Source organism: Stigmatopora argus, chromosome 2 (assembly GCF_051989625.1).
Source record: "Stigmatopora argus isolate UIUO_Sarg chromosome 2, RoL_Sarg_1.0, whole genome shotgun sequence".
NCBI classification, from domain to species: Eukaryota; Metazoa; Chordata; class Actinopteri; order Syngnathiformes; family Syngnathidae; genus Stigmatopora; species Stigmatopora argus.
In genome coordinates, this window is record NC_135388.1 from 22,565,883 (window position 1) to 22,584,382 (window position 18,500).

Genomic DNA, 18,500 nt, shown 5'->3' on the forward strand with positions numbered 1-18,500 from the left:
TTTTAGAGTGTTGGAACAAATTAATTTGTATTTAGTTCATTTCTATGGGAAACGTTGTCCATCGTGGTCTAGTGTTCATCAAGTCTCTGGGTGCAATAATAGCATGAGATACACATTACGCAGCCATCAAGGCTGATATTTTAACGATCGACCGCAAGACTTTCGATCAGCCTTAACAACTATTGGGATGTGCTGACTCGCGTCTGGGCATTTAGAGCACGTTTAACTTCGGTAAAATGGCGACGCCCTGAGCGAGCAGTTTTTTCACGTTTTATGCAAGACACATTTTTGTCTTGAATTTAATTCATAGACGTCAAAATAAATTTTGTTTAGCATTTTATCTGTTTAACTTTTGAAATAAATGACTCTACCGGCCGCATTGTCTTGCGTTATGGCGTTTCGTCTTTGTCACTCTAATTTATGTACATATAAGCCGTACCCTGTATTCAGTCATCATTTTTTTAGCGACAAATACGGCTTATATGCGAGAAAATGCAGTATATAGATTACCATATTTTCACACCTATAAAACGCACCGTCTGAAAGGGCGCAGTCTCAGTTGCGGGTATATTTTCAGTTTTTTTGTCAATACAAAAGGCACCTCTGCGGAGAGGGCACAAGCATGACTCTAGGCTAGCGTATGTTATGCTAGCAGCTAGCCGCTAGCATGTTATGTTAAAGGAAGCACGAGCAAAACTAAGTTTGAGTCAGCACCACTCAGGCTACGTGTGCCTCTGCAGCAGGTGCAGACCCAGCAGTTCCAAAACCTGAAGACTTCTCAATGGATACAGCTCTTCCTGACAGTGCAGACAATGAGTCTGATCTACTCCTGGGCATGCTGGACATCCTTGACCCGGAGCTTTTATTCACATCCTGTGAGCAGCTCCAAGTTGATGGGGGAAACCAAGTACTTGCCGCCTCACCTGGACCTCTGGGGACGCCATCAATCAAGCTGGAGGCCCTTAATGGACTGATCCACTTGGATCACATTTACACCAAACCGGCAGAGGGTGCCGAGGCCAATGGCTAGGAAAATGATGATGACGATGACGACGATGAAGATGATGTTCAAATGTTACAATTATTGTATAATTGCTTGACCTTCAACTATTGAGGTGAAAGGTACACGTTAAGAGAAGTTAAAGCAGTTAAACATCTAGAAAAACCATCAAACTCTTCATCTTCTGTATCAGATATAAAGAGTTCGGCGTTCAACATAATATGCTCCATTTCACTGTGAGTCAGAGTTTTGTAATCCGGGAACTTGATGCCAGCTTTGGCGAAAGCTCGAAACAGTGCTGGCCGACACTTGAGCCCAGTCATCCACAATCCATTATAACTCGGGACATGCATCACTCCCAAGTCTTACTCCACGCTGATTCTCCTCGCTGTTATATCGGCATCGACAATCCATTCCAAATTGTCACGTAACTCGTGCGATGCTGCCTGCTCGTCTTTGTATTCGCAAAGTTGTTAATTGAGTTCAATCCATGGATTCAGTCCATTTTCCAAGCGTTCACACCCGCATTGTGTTGTCATTCACGCCAGGCATTTCCTCTGTATAGCTCTGATATGCTGTTTCTTTAAGTATTGCGAACGTTTTCGAGAGTTAAAAGCGCTGCAAGCACACGGAAGTCAAATGCCTTGCCACTCCTCTGGGATTTTTTGAATGGATTTACCGTAATGCTTAGAATTGCAGGGAGGCTATTTTTAGGGTGAACGTCCGCTGGGTTGATTGCAATAAGTAGCGTGTCGGCAAGAAATGAAACCAGTCAGTCAAGTGGTCAGGATCCTAATAAATTTTGAATTTAACCCATAGACAAGGCGCACCGACTGATTAGGCGCACCGTTCATTTTAGAGAAAACTTTAGACTTTTAAGTGTGCCCTATAGGTGTGAATATATGGTATATTTAGATATTAATACATTAGTCTTTTGATATGCTTATAGCTGTAGAAATAAAAAAATAAAAGTATCGCACATCCTGCGATGTAAGTGTTGTGCCTGTGTAGATTACTATGTTGGGGTACTAACGGTACATCATTAAAGCCTAAAGAATAATCACTGACTGGATCAAACCTTACCGTCATGCAATCTACCAATAGTACATTGGCGATGGACTGGTCAATTGTGAATGACATATCTACCACACCTAGAACAGAGCAGTCATATACCGTATTTACTCACCGCTTTTGTCAGACAAAAAATGATGACTGAATCGAGGGTATGGCTTATATGCGCATAAAAACACTACATGCACAAAACTGCAAGTTGACGACGATGACACGATGACGTCACGACAAAATGGCGCCGGCGTCTTGACGTCACGACGCAAATCAATGCGGTCGATACGGTCATTTATTTCAAAATAAAGAAAAGATAAAGAGATAAAATGCCAAACAAAATGTATTTTGACGTCTATGAATATAATTCAAGGAAAAAATAAACCGTATCTTGCATAAAACGTGAGAAAACTCACGTTCCCGTCACGGCTCGCTCGGGGCACAGCCATCTTACTGTAGTTAAACGTGGTCAGACTGGCCAGACGTGAGTACACTTTCTTGTGTCTGCTATTGCTCGCTCGGGGCACCGCCATCTGACCGTAGCTTTTACCATGTCAGCACATCCCAACAGTTAAGGCTGATCGAAGGTCTTGCGGTCAATTGTTAAAATATAAACCTTGACACCAAGAGACTTGGTGAACACTATGGGCATATTTCCTGGTTGTGTTTACGTTACTTCCTTTTTGAATTTGTCTATGTGCAAACAACACCCTCCCTTTCGGTACACAGAAAAGAAATGATTGTACAGTTGTGATTATGAAATAAAACAAAATTCCGCTTTGATTTTTTTTCTTGTTCGAAAGTGACAACTATTGCAGTAATATGAACCATTGAAAAAAATTGAGATATTTCGACATTAGAAGCAATTTGGAAGCCATATCTTAAACTTCTGGTAAGAAAATTGTAATTCTCACCAAGATAGACTTATTTCTTTTGCAAATTGAATAATTTGATATTTTGCATTTACAAAGACAGGCATATTAACTTATGATATTGACCCTAATAATATACTTTTGATTCATACAGTATCTCAGAAATACCACGTGTGATGATTTTTATTAAGATTTTCCCTTGAAAGTAACACATTTATACTCCCTATTAAAACCATGAATATGGAGGTGAAAATTGAGGATCAGGGGGCGGCTTATACGCGAGAAATGGTAAAATTGTACAATTTTAAGGCCATTTTAAGGGTGGGGCTTAAACACACAGGTGGCTTATATGCGAGTAAATATGGTATCACTGATGACCATGTAAAACTCACTTGTCATTCTTGTCTTTCATCTTGTCTTTTTTATTTCCTGCCCTGATATCAAAATTAGCAAACTGAATGAAACTATGACTTTCCCCAACATACTTTATTTACAATCTATAAATGGCAACACTTTTTTTCACTGAATTATGTTTGTATGATGGAGTTGAACCAAGGTCGCAATTCAGTGTATGAGAGGTAATGGATTTCAAAAACAGATGGATCTTTGCACCCAAAGGTAAGGTGCCTTTTGTTAATTTGCTTTGCTTCGGACTCCCAAGTAAATTAGTGCCAGACAAAGAATAAAATTGCTGTCGCTGCGAGAGAATTGATTAGCTTTTTGTACCTTAAGAACAAGCAAAATCAGAGAACTTTCTTAACGTTTTTCTTTTTTGCCCAAGTGTCCTCAAGGAAAGTTTTGACTGTCACGTGCACTACAAAGAGATGACCCCCTCTTGGGTTCAGGTTAGAACACGCATGGCAATGAACTAGCATGTGATCTCCCAGAGGAAAATGTTGCTGCTCAAAGATTCCTTTTCAATAGCTAAGGAGACAAATTTATTATTCTATTAGGGTTGCGGGGAGTGCTGGAGCCTATCCCAGCTAACTCATACCTAGGGCCAATTTAGATTGTCTAACCAGCCTACCATGGATGTTTTTGGAATGTTGGAGGAAACCGCAGTACCCAGAGAAAACACAAGGGAGAACATGCAAACTACACACAGGAGGACCGACCTGGGATTAAACCCAGGATCCCAGAACTGTGACGCCTAACCACTCAACCTCCGGGCCCCATCCTACATAAAGCCTTATAGTAATATCCAAACCCCTCTCCCTGATCTCTCCCTCCTATTGAACTACTGTGATCGTTCACCAGTGTTTTTTTGACGTAATGTGTATTCGCAAAAATATACGTCAAAGTACCGTATTTGCACACCTATAAAACGCCCGTTCAACGTCCTGTCCGGCGTCGAATCCGTCCACCAAACGTCCGTTCGGCGATACATCCAGCCGACGAAACGTCCGTTCGGCGAACTGTCCGACGACGATACATCCGTTGGACCAAACGTCCGGGGACCGAGTGTCCGTCGACCAAACGTCAGTCGACGAAACGACCGGGTACCGTGTCCAATCAGCCTACCATGCATGTCTTTTGAATGTGGGAGGAAACCGGAGGACCTGGAGGAAACCCACGCAAGCCTGGGGAGAACATGCAAACTCCACACAGGTTGTCCGACCTGGACTTGAACCCAGAATCCCAGAGCTGTGAGGCCGACGCACTAACCACTCGTTCCACCGACCGTGCCACAAATTGTGAATCAGCGCGAGAAATTGTAAAATTCAACGATTTTAATGCAATTTTAAAGGTGTGGTTTATACACATATCCATCCTCCTTTCTTTCTTCCTTCTTTTCTATCGCCAGGTGCTTCTTGTTTTCTTCAGAAATCTCATTGGTCACAGTGTCTGTGCTGGATCGGTTGGAACAAAACCCGTACACAGAGCAGTCCTCGTGGACCGGTTTGCCCACCCCCGGTCTAGATAATGATCAAAACATTTCGATTACATGTTTTTTCCATATTTGATTCACGTAATACACTCAGAGGAAGCCCCACTTTGGATTTTCCAACACTTTCAACCAATATTTGGGCTTTATCTTCAGGAATGTTGGAGAGTTTTAAAGAAGTCTTGATATTGGCATTCTCACAGAAAGGGCAGGGTTTTCTTCCGGACAAACCACGACATACTTTAAAAACGTTTCAACTTTTTTGTTTTATAGCGACCTAATAAGAACATGTAACTATTTTATCATTTTGGATAGCAAGAGCCACAACCTGTCTCCACTTTGCAGATTTACAGTATTTGCATACTATTTATACATCCAATTGGTATGTTCCAAATGAGGGATTCATTTTACTTACCAAGTGCTAGACTGTTTCCAAGCGATAATCCATCTCACCCAGTCAGTCCGGCTATATTTGACCTGGATGCCTGGACTACTCTGGGGAGTTGCTGGGACACAGCCTTTTAGGCTTTGATTGAAGATAATGTGTTGGATTGTGCCACTTTACATCAGCCAAGGATAAAATGACTCTTCCGAGCATCTTTACTTTGTAAAAATGTCTCTTTTGTTTAAAAAACAACAAATTACTAAAGGATGGCGTCTATATCATTCGTTCATTTGTTTGTTCATTCATTCATTTTCTGAATCGCTATAGCTCATTAGGGTGGCCGGGGGTGCTGGAGCATATCCCAGCTAACTAGGGGGGCCAGGCGAGTCACACCCTGAATCGGCGGCCAGCCAATTGCAGGGCACAAGGAGATGGACTGGTAGTCGGTAGAAGGTCACGAGCAGGTTGGTGTTTAGTTGCTCCTTCCTGAGTACTCTCAGGAAATGTTGCCTCTGCTGCGCCTTCTTGACGAGTGCTTTGGTGTTTGCCGCCCAAGTGATATCAGCAGAGATGTGGACTCCTCGGAATTTGAAAGTCTCCACTCGCTACACACATTTGCCGTTGTTATACAGGGGGGATGGAGCAGCCTTGTTCGGTCAGAAGTCCAGGATAAGTTCTCTGGTTTTGTTCCAACCGATCCAGCACAGATATTTTAACCAATGAGATCTTTTGCAGAAAACAAGAAGCACCTGACTGCAATCCTCGGATTGCCCTCGCAGGGCTACAGATTGGTGAAAAAGTGTCCTCTTTATGGGTCGGAATGAAAACCTGCACCCACTGCGGCCCTTTGTGGGATAGTGTGCCCACCCGTGGGTTAATGGAAGTTTTAGTCCAAGTCCTCCTGCACAGTCCCGACCTTGAAAGGCAGCCCCCTTTCAGCATGGCGCAGCTTCTTGTTTGGGATGAAACAGAAACTTTCCTGTTGCTCATCCATTAGACAGGGAGCAAGGCTCTGTTTTTGTTTTTCAAAGCATGAGGACGGTCGAACTTGTAGATTAAGGCTGGCTTTACAATGAAGCCAGCAGAATTCACATGCAGGCAACACCCTTTAGGAATGTGCAATTCAGCAGACGATCCTTTCAATTTATCCAGTATCTCAGAAATACCACATGCGATTATTTTTGTTAAGATTTTCCCTTCAGAGTAACACATTTGTACTCCCTATTAAAACCATGAATATGGTGGTGAAAATTGTGAATCAGGGGGTGCTTATATGAGAGAAAATCCGGTATATATATATATATATATATATATATATATATATATATATATATATATATATATATATATATATATATATATATATATATATATATATATATATATATATATATATAACCCTCAAAAACTATTTTATGGCTCTAAAACCTATACTGCAGCTACAGCTGCGACACATAAAAAATAATCAATAGATTAATGCACAAAAATGGGGTAAAAACCACTTCCTAGCAGCATTTCATGGTTAAATACAAATACTGGAGCTTTTCAGACATTAAAACCAGGCCAGGGGGGTGATTTTCGCGGGAAAAGTCAGCGATGAACGTCAATGGCGTACGGGCAAACATTGCCTGAAAATGGGGTAAAATCCAGCCCAAAACAGCATTTTTTGATTAAATACAAATACTGGAGCTTTTCAGACATCAGAACGGGGCCCAAAGTATCATTTCCCCGGTAAAAAGACAGCAATGAACGTCGATACGTTCATATACGTCGATACGTGAAATGGCAAGAAATGCACTAAAATTAGGTAAAATCCACTTCCTAGCAGCATTTATTGATTGAATAAAAATACTGGAGCTTTTGAGACATTACAACCAGGCCAGGGGGGTGATTTTTCCCGGGAAAAGACAGCGATGGACGTCAATAGCGAAACGGCAAAAATTAAACTGTGGTAAAATGGGGTAAAATCCACTTCCTAGCAGCATTTAGTTATTAAATACAAACACTGGAGCTTAAATACAAACACTGAAGCTTTTCAGATATCAGGCCCGGGCCCACAATTGAAATATTATTTAGGAATATAGCCATATTTTACTCACCAAAAATCATTTTTAACTGTACACAATATCCATCCTCCTTTCTTTCTTCCTTCTTTTCTATCGCCATCGGAGCTAATGATGAAAGTCGAGCCTGTCCTGTCATATTTCCGGCATAGTCCGTCTTGAAAATGGCTTTAAATCAACACAACAATATATTTGCTTGTGCAGCTAGCTCCAAATACAGTTTGGTAGCTCTTTGTAGTTAGCTCACTGAAAGTGGCGCACACACCCTTTTCCCGGCTGTAACAGGCTTGCTAGCTTCGGAGTTGACCGTCCTTTCTTAATGATGTCCATTTTTTCAGGAAAAGTCCGTCTGGAAAATAGCTTTGTGAGCAAATCTGCAACCAAATCCATTTGTTTTCCTGTGTCGGACATTGTGGGTGGAGTTTGCTAGTCTGGCTGCCTCACTCTGGCTTTGGCCTGCCTAGTCTATAGCTAGCCAATAATAGTTTGTGAAAGCAATGACATGTCCCAGCCAGCAAAATGGCAATGCCTGCAAAAAAGCATTGTGGGGTTGCCTACTCGAAATCTGATTGGTTAAAAGCAACAGATTGTTTAATGCAGCAGAGCCCGCAGAACTGATTGTGAAGGCTTTGAGGCAGATTTCTGATCCTGGCAACAAATAATGGCTGAAATGTGATTGGTTAAATGCTAAAATTTATGATGATCATGCCCCTCTAGTTTTCACTGTTATTGACCATTTGAGCAATGGAGCCCCCAGTAGAACAAAAGAGTCCCCAGGGGGAGCACTCTCCAACACCCTTTCCAAGGACTCCCAATTGGGTGGGTACTCTGGGCTTCTATTTGGTACATACTCACTCTTAAAATGTTATCACAGTCGCTCCTTGTTGTGTCAGGACTCATTTATCATAGATGGGAGGGTTCTCAGCCAACCTCACATGAACGATTTAAGGATTTACACTTTATCTGTAAGCAGGCGGTAGGAGTGAATGTATTCTTGATTAAGGCTTGAATCACCTCCCTAAAAAGTATTTGCTATTTTTATGAGATGTTCCTTCAGACTTGTCAATTTAGTTATTAGATGTTCTATACCAAGACATATTCCTCAATATGTCTTTTCAATACATTCCTTCTTCCCTATCTTTGTGTGTGACCCTTACCACTTGCACACTGTCATCTGGCATAGGCATAGGATTCAGCTCATCGTTGATTTTCTCACGGAAACAATAAGACAAATTAAATGAAAGGTAGCCTCCAAAAATGTGTGAATCTCTGACAATCGACTCCTATTTCAGAATGCAGCATTTATAGCTTGTTGACTGATTTTATCACACTTACTCTATAAAATGATGTAATGTACAGGTGAGCCCTCACTGTGTGGAGTTTGCATGTTCTTCCCGGGCTTGCGTGGGTTTTCTGCCGGTACTCTGGTTTCCTCCCAGATCCCAAAAATGTGCAGGGCAGGCTGGTTGAACCCTCTAAATCAGGGGTCACCAAACTACGGCCCGCGGGCCGGATACGGCCCGTCAGCACATTTGGCCCGGCCCTCTGAACAATACCAGAGACGCTATTGGATTTTTTTCCTATTTGGCCTTGAAGACTGGGACGTTTTAATCTTGTGTTTGGTTCATTGCACCCCCGCTGAGCCCACAAATCATCCCAGTGAAGCGGGGCTTCGCATTGCTTCTTTGGTGACACGCGCGAGGAGAGTGTTTCCCTTTGATGCACGCGGGCACGTCCACCAGTGCATGCGTGATGCATGCGCGAGCAGAGTGTTACCGAGACATCTGGACGATCAGAGGTGAGGGCGGAGCCCTGGGACCATCGCGGACTATTCAAACATATAAAAACTGTGCAACCTGTTTGAGAATTGTTATTTTTGACCCAGAGCTGTGGAGGGGAGCAACTCTGAATTGGATTTATATATTAGGAATAAATATATTCTATGAAGAACCCAGAAAGAGTTATTTAGTTATTATTTATTTGGTTGTGTGGCTTTCTGGAAAACAATATTCTTTTTAAGCTCCCCTACGATCGTCACACTTTTTCTGTTACAAACTGACACCGGCCCCCCATCAGAGAAGGGAAAAGTTATGTGGCCCTCAAAGGAAAAAGTTTGGGGACCCCTGCTCTAAATCAATGGTCCCAAAACTATTCCAAAAAGGGCCGCAGTGGGTGCGGGTTTTCCTTCCAACCTGTAATGGGAAACCTTTCCACCAATCTGGTATCGTAGAAGTGCAATCAGTGGATTGCAGTCAGGTGCTTATTTTTTTCAGCAGAAACCTCATTGGTTAAACTGTATGTTTTGGAAAAAAAATCTGCACCCACAGCGGCCCTCGAGGACCGGTTTGGAGACCTCTGCTCTAAATTGTCCCTAGGAATGAGTGTGGCGTGAATGGTTGTCCGTCTCCTTGTGCTCTGCGATTGGCTGACCAATGATTCAGGGTGTCTCCCGCCTGGTGCCCATACTTAGGTGGGATAGGCTCCAGCACCCCATGAACCTTTTGGGGATAAATGGTTCAGAAAATGAATGAATGAACTATATCTTGAGAAACAACCTCACAATAATTAACATTCTATGAAAGATGGAAAGGCACGAGTTGTCATCATTGAAATTAGTCAAACCCTTAGAGCAGTTTAGCCAGAGAGCCTCAGTCAGTGTCGCAATAAAAATCTGTGCAAACAGGAGATTTGAAATAACTATTAAGTAAGAAATGTTTTGCTGAAATGTCCAGAATGTTGGCAAGGACTCTGAGGAAGAATGTATCACTTTTGCTGACCCATAGTTTGCCAAAGTACTCAAAAATAGATGGCTCTGAATGCTAAATTTCAGTCCATATATTCATAATCTTTACTGTTCTCATGTAGCCGATCCCAGTTTACTATGGGAGGAGTCCGGGATAATCTGTACCCTGAACTGCTTTCCGGCAAATTGCAGGACACAGAAAGAAAGAATATATCATGCAAAAGGTATACTGTACTGTTCTAAATGTGTAATGCTGTCAGTATACCGTATTGGCCCGAATATAAGATGACCCCGATTATAAAATGACGCCCTCATTTTCAAGACTCAAATTAGCAAAAAGACTTTTTGAACACCAAATTTAATTTTTGTACAGGAAGTACCATACATGCATTCATTTTCGGAACCGCTTTATCATCATGAGCGTCGCGGGGTGTGCTGGAGCCTATCCTAGCTAACTCCTGACCAGAGGCGGGGGACACCCTGAATCAGTGGCCAGCCAATTGCAGCGCACATGGAGACGGACAACCATGCACACTCACACCCATACATAGGGGCAATCTAGTGTCCAACCAGCTTACCATGCAATTGTTTTTTGTAATGTGGGAGGAAACCAGAGTACTTGGAGGAAATCCACACAGGCCCAGTGAGAACATGCAAGCTCCGCACAGGTGGACCAACCGGAATTTGAACCCACGACCCCAGAGCCGTGAGGCTGACGCGCTAATCACTCACCCGCCGGGCCGTCTAATTACAGTGCAACTGAAACAAAATATAACAATATATTCAAGATCTTAAAACAAATTATAACAATATATTCCAGATCTTAAAACAAATTATAACAATATATTCAAGATCTTAAAACTAATCTGAATATGGAAAAACATTGCATTAAAATAATGCAAAGTGATTAAAACTTGAGAGTCGCTGAGATCTGTCATGACAGAACATTACTCACAAACAGCGTCTTCTTCACTGTTCTCAGTGTCACTGTCCTCACTCCCATCCTCTGGATGCTCTTTGAGGAAGCTGCATCTCATGCATGTAGGATCCACTCACAAAGCAAATGTACCGGAGGCATCTGATTCTATCCAGTCGGTGTAAGCACGTGATCACCAGAGAGGAGCCACTCTGTGTATTTCTTTCGCAGATTGTCTTTTAATGGTTTGTTGACCACAACATCCAAGAGCTGCAGCTGACTTGTCATTACCCCCGGAATGATCACCAAGTCGCCATTCATCGCCTTAACTTGTTTTTTGACTGGATCAGACAAGTATCCACAAAATGCATCCAAAATCAGCATGTTCCATTTTTTTCTGAGTCCCCCAAGCCCCCTGCCCCACACAACCTTGAGCCAGTCCACTACAAGTTTGGTTTCCATCCAGCCCTTTTCCTGGCCATGTACAATAATGACAGCTGGCATCGCTTCCTTGGGTACTGTCTTACGTTTCAAAATCACATACGGAGGGATTTTGGTTCCGTTATCAAGGCAGGCTAACATGACGGTAACACGCCTGTTCTCATTTCCAATGGATTTTAAAATAGCAGATTTCTCACCTTTCTTGGGTACAGTAACAGGTGGTGGCATGTCAAAAACGCAGGTGTCTGATCAGCATTGCCAATCTGATCCAGTGGGTAAGAGTGCTTTTTCCTTAAGTTGATCACGTAGCGCTGAAAAGACAACAGCTTCTCTCCAAAGCCAGAGGACAGGCGCCGGGCTAGACTTGTTCTGCATCGCAGTGTTAGTCTGTTACACCGCATAATTCTTTTAATCCAGGTGAGGCTTGCATTGAAGTCAGCGGTGGGTAGGTTTAGCTCTTTGGCAATTTCCACGGCTTTAAGCTGATTGACGGCTCTGCTGATAGGCATCCCGTATTTTCGTTATTCGTCCACGTACGCGCACACCCTTCTGTCGAGCTCTTGGAACCGGCTGCTCTGAGGACCACGGAAAGCTTTTCTCTGACTGAGAGCATTTTTTAGGCGATCTTTTTTAGCTCTCCATCTCCGTACATTACACTCTGTGACACCATATTCCGCAGCCGCTTTGCAATTGTTTGAAGCCGATGCCTCATTTATCAACATCATCCTGAAGTTTTCATCATAACTCCTCCTGAGCTTCCGGCTAACCTTAAGTTCAGCATTCGCTTTTATATCTAGCGCCATCTAGCGTTGCGAATGAGTATGATGTTTACACTCAGAAAATAAGACGACCCCCACTTTTTTAGTCTTATTGCAATGCAAAAAACATCATCTTATAATTGGGCCAATATGGTATGTATATAATTGCTCCTCAGAAAGTAATAAACAAACAAAGAAGGCGAGTTTCGTGTTTTTCATATGAGCAAGGGTTTTAGTAAATGCGATTTTTTTTTAAAAAAGTGTGTCGGAATTACACTGTTTAATCAAAGTGCAGAATGTCAAAACTCAGTTTCAGACAGTGGCGGGCCGTCAGGGCCTGAATCATATTATATTTTGTCCATCAATACTTATTATTCCAAATGGTCTGTTAGCTTCCTTTCATTGCTTTCCCCCCTGGTTGCACTGCTTCCAGATGTGTGTTTTCATATTGAAGCATTTAACCAATCACATTTGAGCCATTATTTGTTGCCAGATCAGATCTGCCTCAAAGCCTTCACAATCAGTTCTTGCGGGCTCTGCTGCATTAAACTAGACTGTTGCTTTTAACCAATCAGATTTCGAGTTGGCAACCCCACAATGATTTTTCATAGGCGTTAGCATTTTGCTGGCTGGGACATGTCATTGCTTTCACAAACTATGATTGGCTAGTAGGCGGGCCAAAGCAGTACCCGAGGCAGCCGAGATCGCAAACACCACCCACAATGGCCGACAGAAGCAAAAATAAATGGATTCTGTTTGCTCACAAAGCTATTTTCCAGACGGACTTTTCCAGAAAAAAATGGACATCATTAAGAAAGGGCGGTCAACTCCGAAGCTAGCAAGCCTGTTAAAGCCGGGAAAATGGTGTGTGCGGCACTTTCAGCGCGCTAACTTAGCTCCACAAGCAAATAGTATATTGTTGTGTGTATTTAAAGCTATTTTCAAAACGGACTATGCCGGAAATATGACAGGAAAAGCTCGACTTTCATCATTAGCTTCGATGGCGATAGGAAAGAAGGGAGAAAGAAAGGAGGATGGATATTGTGTAAAAAGGATTTTTGGTGAGTAAAATACAGTGGCGGCGGTGCATTTTCTGGTAGCGCCTTCAACGTATCAATCCAACCCTCAAAAACTATTTTATGGCTATAAAACCTCTACTGCAGCTACAGCTGCGACACATAAAAAATAATCAATAGATTAATGCACAAAAATGGGGTAAAATCCACTTCCTAGCAGCATTTCATGATTAAATACAAATACTGGAGCTTTTCAGACATTAAAACCAGGCCAGGGGGTGATTTTCCCGGGAAAAGACAGCGATGAACGTCAATGGCGTACGGCCAAATATTGCCCGAAAATGGGGTAAAATCCAGCCGAAAACAGCATTTTTTGATTAAATTCAAATACTGGAGCTTTTTAGACATCAGAACCGGGCCCGGAGTATTTTTTCCCCGGTAAAAAGACAGCGATGAACGTCGATACGTCCATACGTGAAATGACAAAAAAATCACTAAAATTAGGTAAAATCCACTTCCTAGCATCATTTATTGATTGAATACAAATACTGGAGCTTTTGAGACATTACCACCAGGCCAGGAGGGTGATTTTTCACGGGAAAAGACAGCGATGGACGTCAATGGTGAAACGCCAAAAATTAAACTGGGGTAAAATCCACTTCCTAGCAGCATTTTGTGATTAAATACAAACACTGGAGCTTTTCAGATATCAGAACTTGGCCCACAATTGAAATATTATTTAGGAATACATAGCCATATTTTACTCACCAAAAATCATTTTAACTGTACACAATATCCATCCTCCTTTCTTTCTTCCTTCTTTCCTATCGCCATCGAAGCTAATGATGAAAGTCGAGCCTGTCCTGTCATATTTCCGGCATAGTCCGTTTTGAAAATAGCATTAAATCAACACAACATTATACTATTTGCCTTGTGGAGCTAAGTTAGCGCGCTGAAAGTGCCCCACACACCATTTTCCCGGATGTAACAGGCTTGCTAGCTTCGGAGTTTACCGCCCTTTCTTAATGATGTCCATTTTTTCTGAAAAAGTCCGTCTGGAAAATAGCTTTGTGAGCAAACACAATCTATTTGTTTTTGCTTCTGTCGGCCATAGTGGGTGGAGTTTGCGATCTCGGCTGCCTCGAGTACTGCTTTGGCCCGCCTACTAGCCAATCATAGTTTGTGAAAGCAATGACATGTCCCAGCCAGCAAAATGCTAATGCCTATGAAAAATCATTGTGGGGTTGCCAACTTGAAATCTGATTGGTTAAAAGCAACAGTCTAGTTTAATGCAGCAGAGCCCGCAAGAACTGATTGTGAAGGCTTTGAGGCAGATCTGATCTGGCAACAAATAATGGCTGAAATGTGATTGGTTAAATGCTTCAATATGAAAACACACATCTGGAAGCAGTGCAACCAGGGGGAAAAGCAATGAAAGGAAGCTAACAGACCATTTGGAATAATAAGTATTGATGGACAAAATATAATATGATTCAGATATTTCTTAGGCCAGCAGAGAAGGCCTTGAAGGCCCTGACGGCCCGCCACTGGTAAAATATGGCTATATTCCTAAATAATATTTCAATTGTGGGCCAAGTTCTGATATCTGAAAAGCTCCAGTGTTTGTATTTAAGCTCCAGTGTTTGTATTTAATCACAAAATGCTGCTAGGAAGTGGATTTTACCCCAGTTTATTTTTTGGCGATTCACCATTGACGTCCACCGCTGTCTTTTCCCGGGAAAAATCCCCCCCCTGGCCTGGTTGTAATGTCTCAAAAGCTCAAGTATTTGTATTCAATCAATAAATGATGCTAGGAAGTGGATTTTACCTAATTTTAGTGCATTTTTTATCATTTCACGTATGGACGTATCAACGTTCATCGCTGTCTTTTTACCGGGGAAATGATACTCCGGGCCCGGTTCTGATGTCTAAAAAGCTCCAGTATTTGTATTTAATCAATAAATGCTGTTTTCGGCTGGATTTTACCCCATTTTCGGGCAATGTTTGGCCGTACGCCATTGACGTTCATCGCTGTCTTTTCCCGGGAAAATCACCCCCCTGGCCCGGTTTTAATGTCTGAAAAGCTCCAGTATTTGTATTTAATCATGAAATGCTGCTAGGAAGTGGATTTTACCCCATTTTTGTGCATTAATCTATTGATTATTTTTTATGTGTCGCAGCTGCAGCTGCAGTAGAGGTTTTAGAGCCATAAAATAGTTTTTGAGGGTTGGATTGATACGTTGAAGGCGCTACCAGAAAATGCACCGCCCGCCACTGGTTTCAGAGAGCTGTGTACAGGTGAAAACAAGCATTTACAAAGTAGTGACGAGATGTGGGAAGTTATCAGCGTCACTTTAGTGTGCTCTGGATAATTTGAGTGTATTTCAGTTTACAAAAAAAGAAAAGGATTCTATATTTTTAGGAGGAGGAGTGTTACGATCAGGGACGGAGGACCCCAAAGCAGGCAAAGGCAGCAAGTCTGGATGTGGAACTTTTATTGAAAGCATCCAAGAGATGGGCAGAGGCACAAAAGGGAGTAGCGTAGGCGAGTCGTTAGTTGTGCCAGGAAGGTTGGTACCCGAGGAGTACGTAGTGCAGTCCAGAGCAAAGGTTACAATGCGTGAGAGCGAGATCATGGTCCGTGGGTGGTCCGTGGTCGTGGGGCTGAGCGTGGTCGTGGGGCTGAGCGTGGTCGTGGGGCTGAGCGTGGTCGTGGGGCTGAGCGTGGTCGTGGGGCTGAGCGTGGTCGGGATCCTGGGAGCAAAACAAGAGGTCAGAGATCAGTAGGGTACAAGAGGGTGCTTAACAGTAAACTGATTAAGACGATCCGGCAACGTGGTCATGTTCATGGTGGCTTTAAATACTCCTCACTGGCTGATGAATCACACCTGGAAGCGCTTGAGTGATTAGAGGCTGGGCCTGTGATTGGGTGGCAGGCACAACCGGCCACCAGTCTGGTCCGGGGCCTGACAATGAGTGTACAAACGTATTGTAAAGGCCATGCCTGTGCAGTCACTGAAGTTTCAATGCAGATTTCAGAATATCAAGATCTCCACAAAATTAAGAGTATGAATTTATAATAATGTAAAAAATAGCACATGCTTGAAATTTTAACACATTGTACTTTTTGGTGCCGCTAGGCAAGACCTCTCTGCAAAAGTAATTTACTGTATGGATGCAACAATATATAAGCACATGCAGTACTTGGTATTTTGTGTAGGTGTGTGTGCACGTGTGGAGTAGGGGTGTGTGTGGTGCCCCTGCATAATTACATATGTGGAGTCACCTTGCATACAGTTTGACTTTGTGTATAGTGGAGTGCATTTATACAATTTTTTTATTAACATGCTAACCTTGTTATGCATGTTTCAAATATCTCAATGTATTTTGTCCTGAAACCAAATCCAGAACATATAGACATGAACACAGACAAGAAAATAAATTTTTGACATGTGCAATTAAAACTCATCATAATGATGATAATGATCTTTTGATATACCAGATTACAAAATATTGGACGTGCTGTTCACAAAATATCTTGGTGGATATACGAGTTGATAAGATTCTAAGCAATTCCATTATTTATACTGTTTATTTTCTTATCAATATACAAAGATAATACATCTAATATGACAGTTATTCATTCATTCATCTTCCTTACCGCACATCTTCGAAAGGTTTGCAGGATATTAATCCAACTGACTTCGGGCGAAAGGTAGACTACACCCTAAACTCGTCACCAGTCAGCCGTAGGGTGCACGGAGAGATAAACAGCCACCCGCACTCACAATCATACCACCACCAGCGGGAATCGAGCCCGTGCCTGCCTGCACCGAAGTCAGGTGAGTGAACCTTTGCATCACGAGGCTGCCCATATGACAGTTATCGGCAGTTATATATTTCATTTCCATTGCCGATATCCTGACATAATAAAACCTCTAAAACATCAGCCTTTTCACATCTCTAGTAGGCTGAGTGGTTGTATGTTCTTGTCAGCACAGTAAAATGAGTGATTTCAATGTGATTATTGAGGTGAAAAGACCTCTACAGTTGATTGCTGCAGGATTTGGTATTGAATAGAATCTATTGAGGCAATTGATGGAGTTTACCTACTTTCTGAAACTTTTACTACTAAAAGACTGTTTTACATCTGAAACTGTTTACAGCATTGATGAATTTAACAACAAAAATTAATTAATACAATTATGTTTTGCATAAAAAGCACATTTATTCTTCCTAAAAAAATTGCATCCTGCAGTCAACTATAAAAAACACTACATCTAAGAAGCAATTGTAATGTGTCAAGAAACAACATATTTCTGCAGAGAAAAAAAACTTTTAAAGGAACAAATGCTTGAAGATTAAGTGTGAGCAAATGTGCTTAAAATAACCTGACTCATTGCTTTCATTGTCTTAATTTCTGCAAGAGGAATAAGAGATCACTCTGTCTGTTTGTTTTTCATGGCTGACACTTAATACTAGGATACACTGGTGATCACACTTGGATGAACCTTTAGGGAAGTAAGAAATTCCTACAGAGATCTTCCATACCGCACATTGTCGAAAGGGTTGCGGGGGTTGCTGGAATCTAACCCAGCTGACTTCGGGCGAAAGGCAGACTACACCCCAGACTGTTCGCCAGTCATCTGTCGCTACACCACGAGGCGGCTCCTACATAGATGTGTTTGTGAAATGGTACCATTTGAGGAATATACAGGCAAGCATCTTTTATTCCTGGTTCTGAAATATTTAAATTCTCTTATTTTACAGCATATTGTTTTTTTCCATAATTAGTTTCATATTTCACACCGGCTGACATAATGGCTCACCTCCATATGCACGGTGATGAATAACAAAGCATTCTGATATGATCATTTGTGACATTACCTCTTTTTAAGGCTTAGAGTTGGCAGACTGGGGAATATAGAAGGAATCTGTCAACCTAAATAACTTGAAGAGAGGAAAAAAGAAAACAATCTCTATATATTTTTTCATACTAGGTGTGTGTGTTTTTGTCTGTTTGTCTATCTATGTATGTACATTATATATTTCACTGACCATTGGTGCAAAATGAAGTAAAGTAAAGAATTTGTAATTGCTTGGCATATACTATGGATAGGTAGCATGGTGATGTAGTGGTTAGCAGGTCCGCCTACCGTTCTGAGATCGAGGGTTAAATGTCTAGTGAGTTCTGACTTTCCTGTGTGGAGTTTGCATCCTTTCTCTGTTCCTGCGTGGGTTTTCCACAGATACTCCGGTTTCCTCCCATATCACAAAAATAAGCATGGAAGGCTTGTTGAACACTCTCAAATTGTCTCTAGGTATGAGTGTGGCAGTTAATTTTTGTTTTTCTCATTCT

The 18,500-nt window shown here is 42.0% G+C and overlaps 1 protein-coding gene across 1 annotated transcript in view; it reads left to right on the plus strand.

The window, feature by feature from the left end:
- cemip (cell migration inducing hyaluronidase 1) overlaps window positions 1-18,500 on the plus strand; it is a 166,355-nt gene that overhangs the window by 11,708 nt on the left and 136,147 nt on the right. Inside the window, exon 2 of the mRNA XM_077591982.1 lies at window positions 16,819-16,983. The gene's annotated coding sequence lies outside the window, so the exon portion shown is untranslated. The remainder of the gene's footprint in view (window positions 1-16,818; window positions 16,984-18,500) is intronic.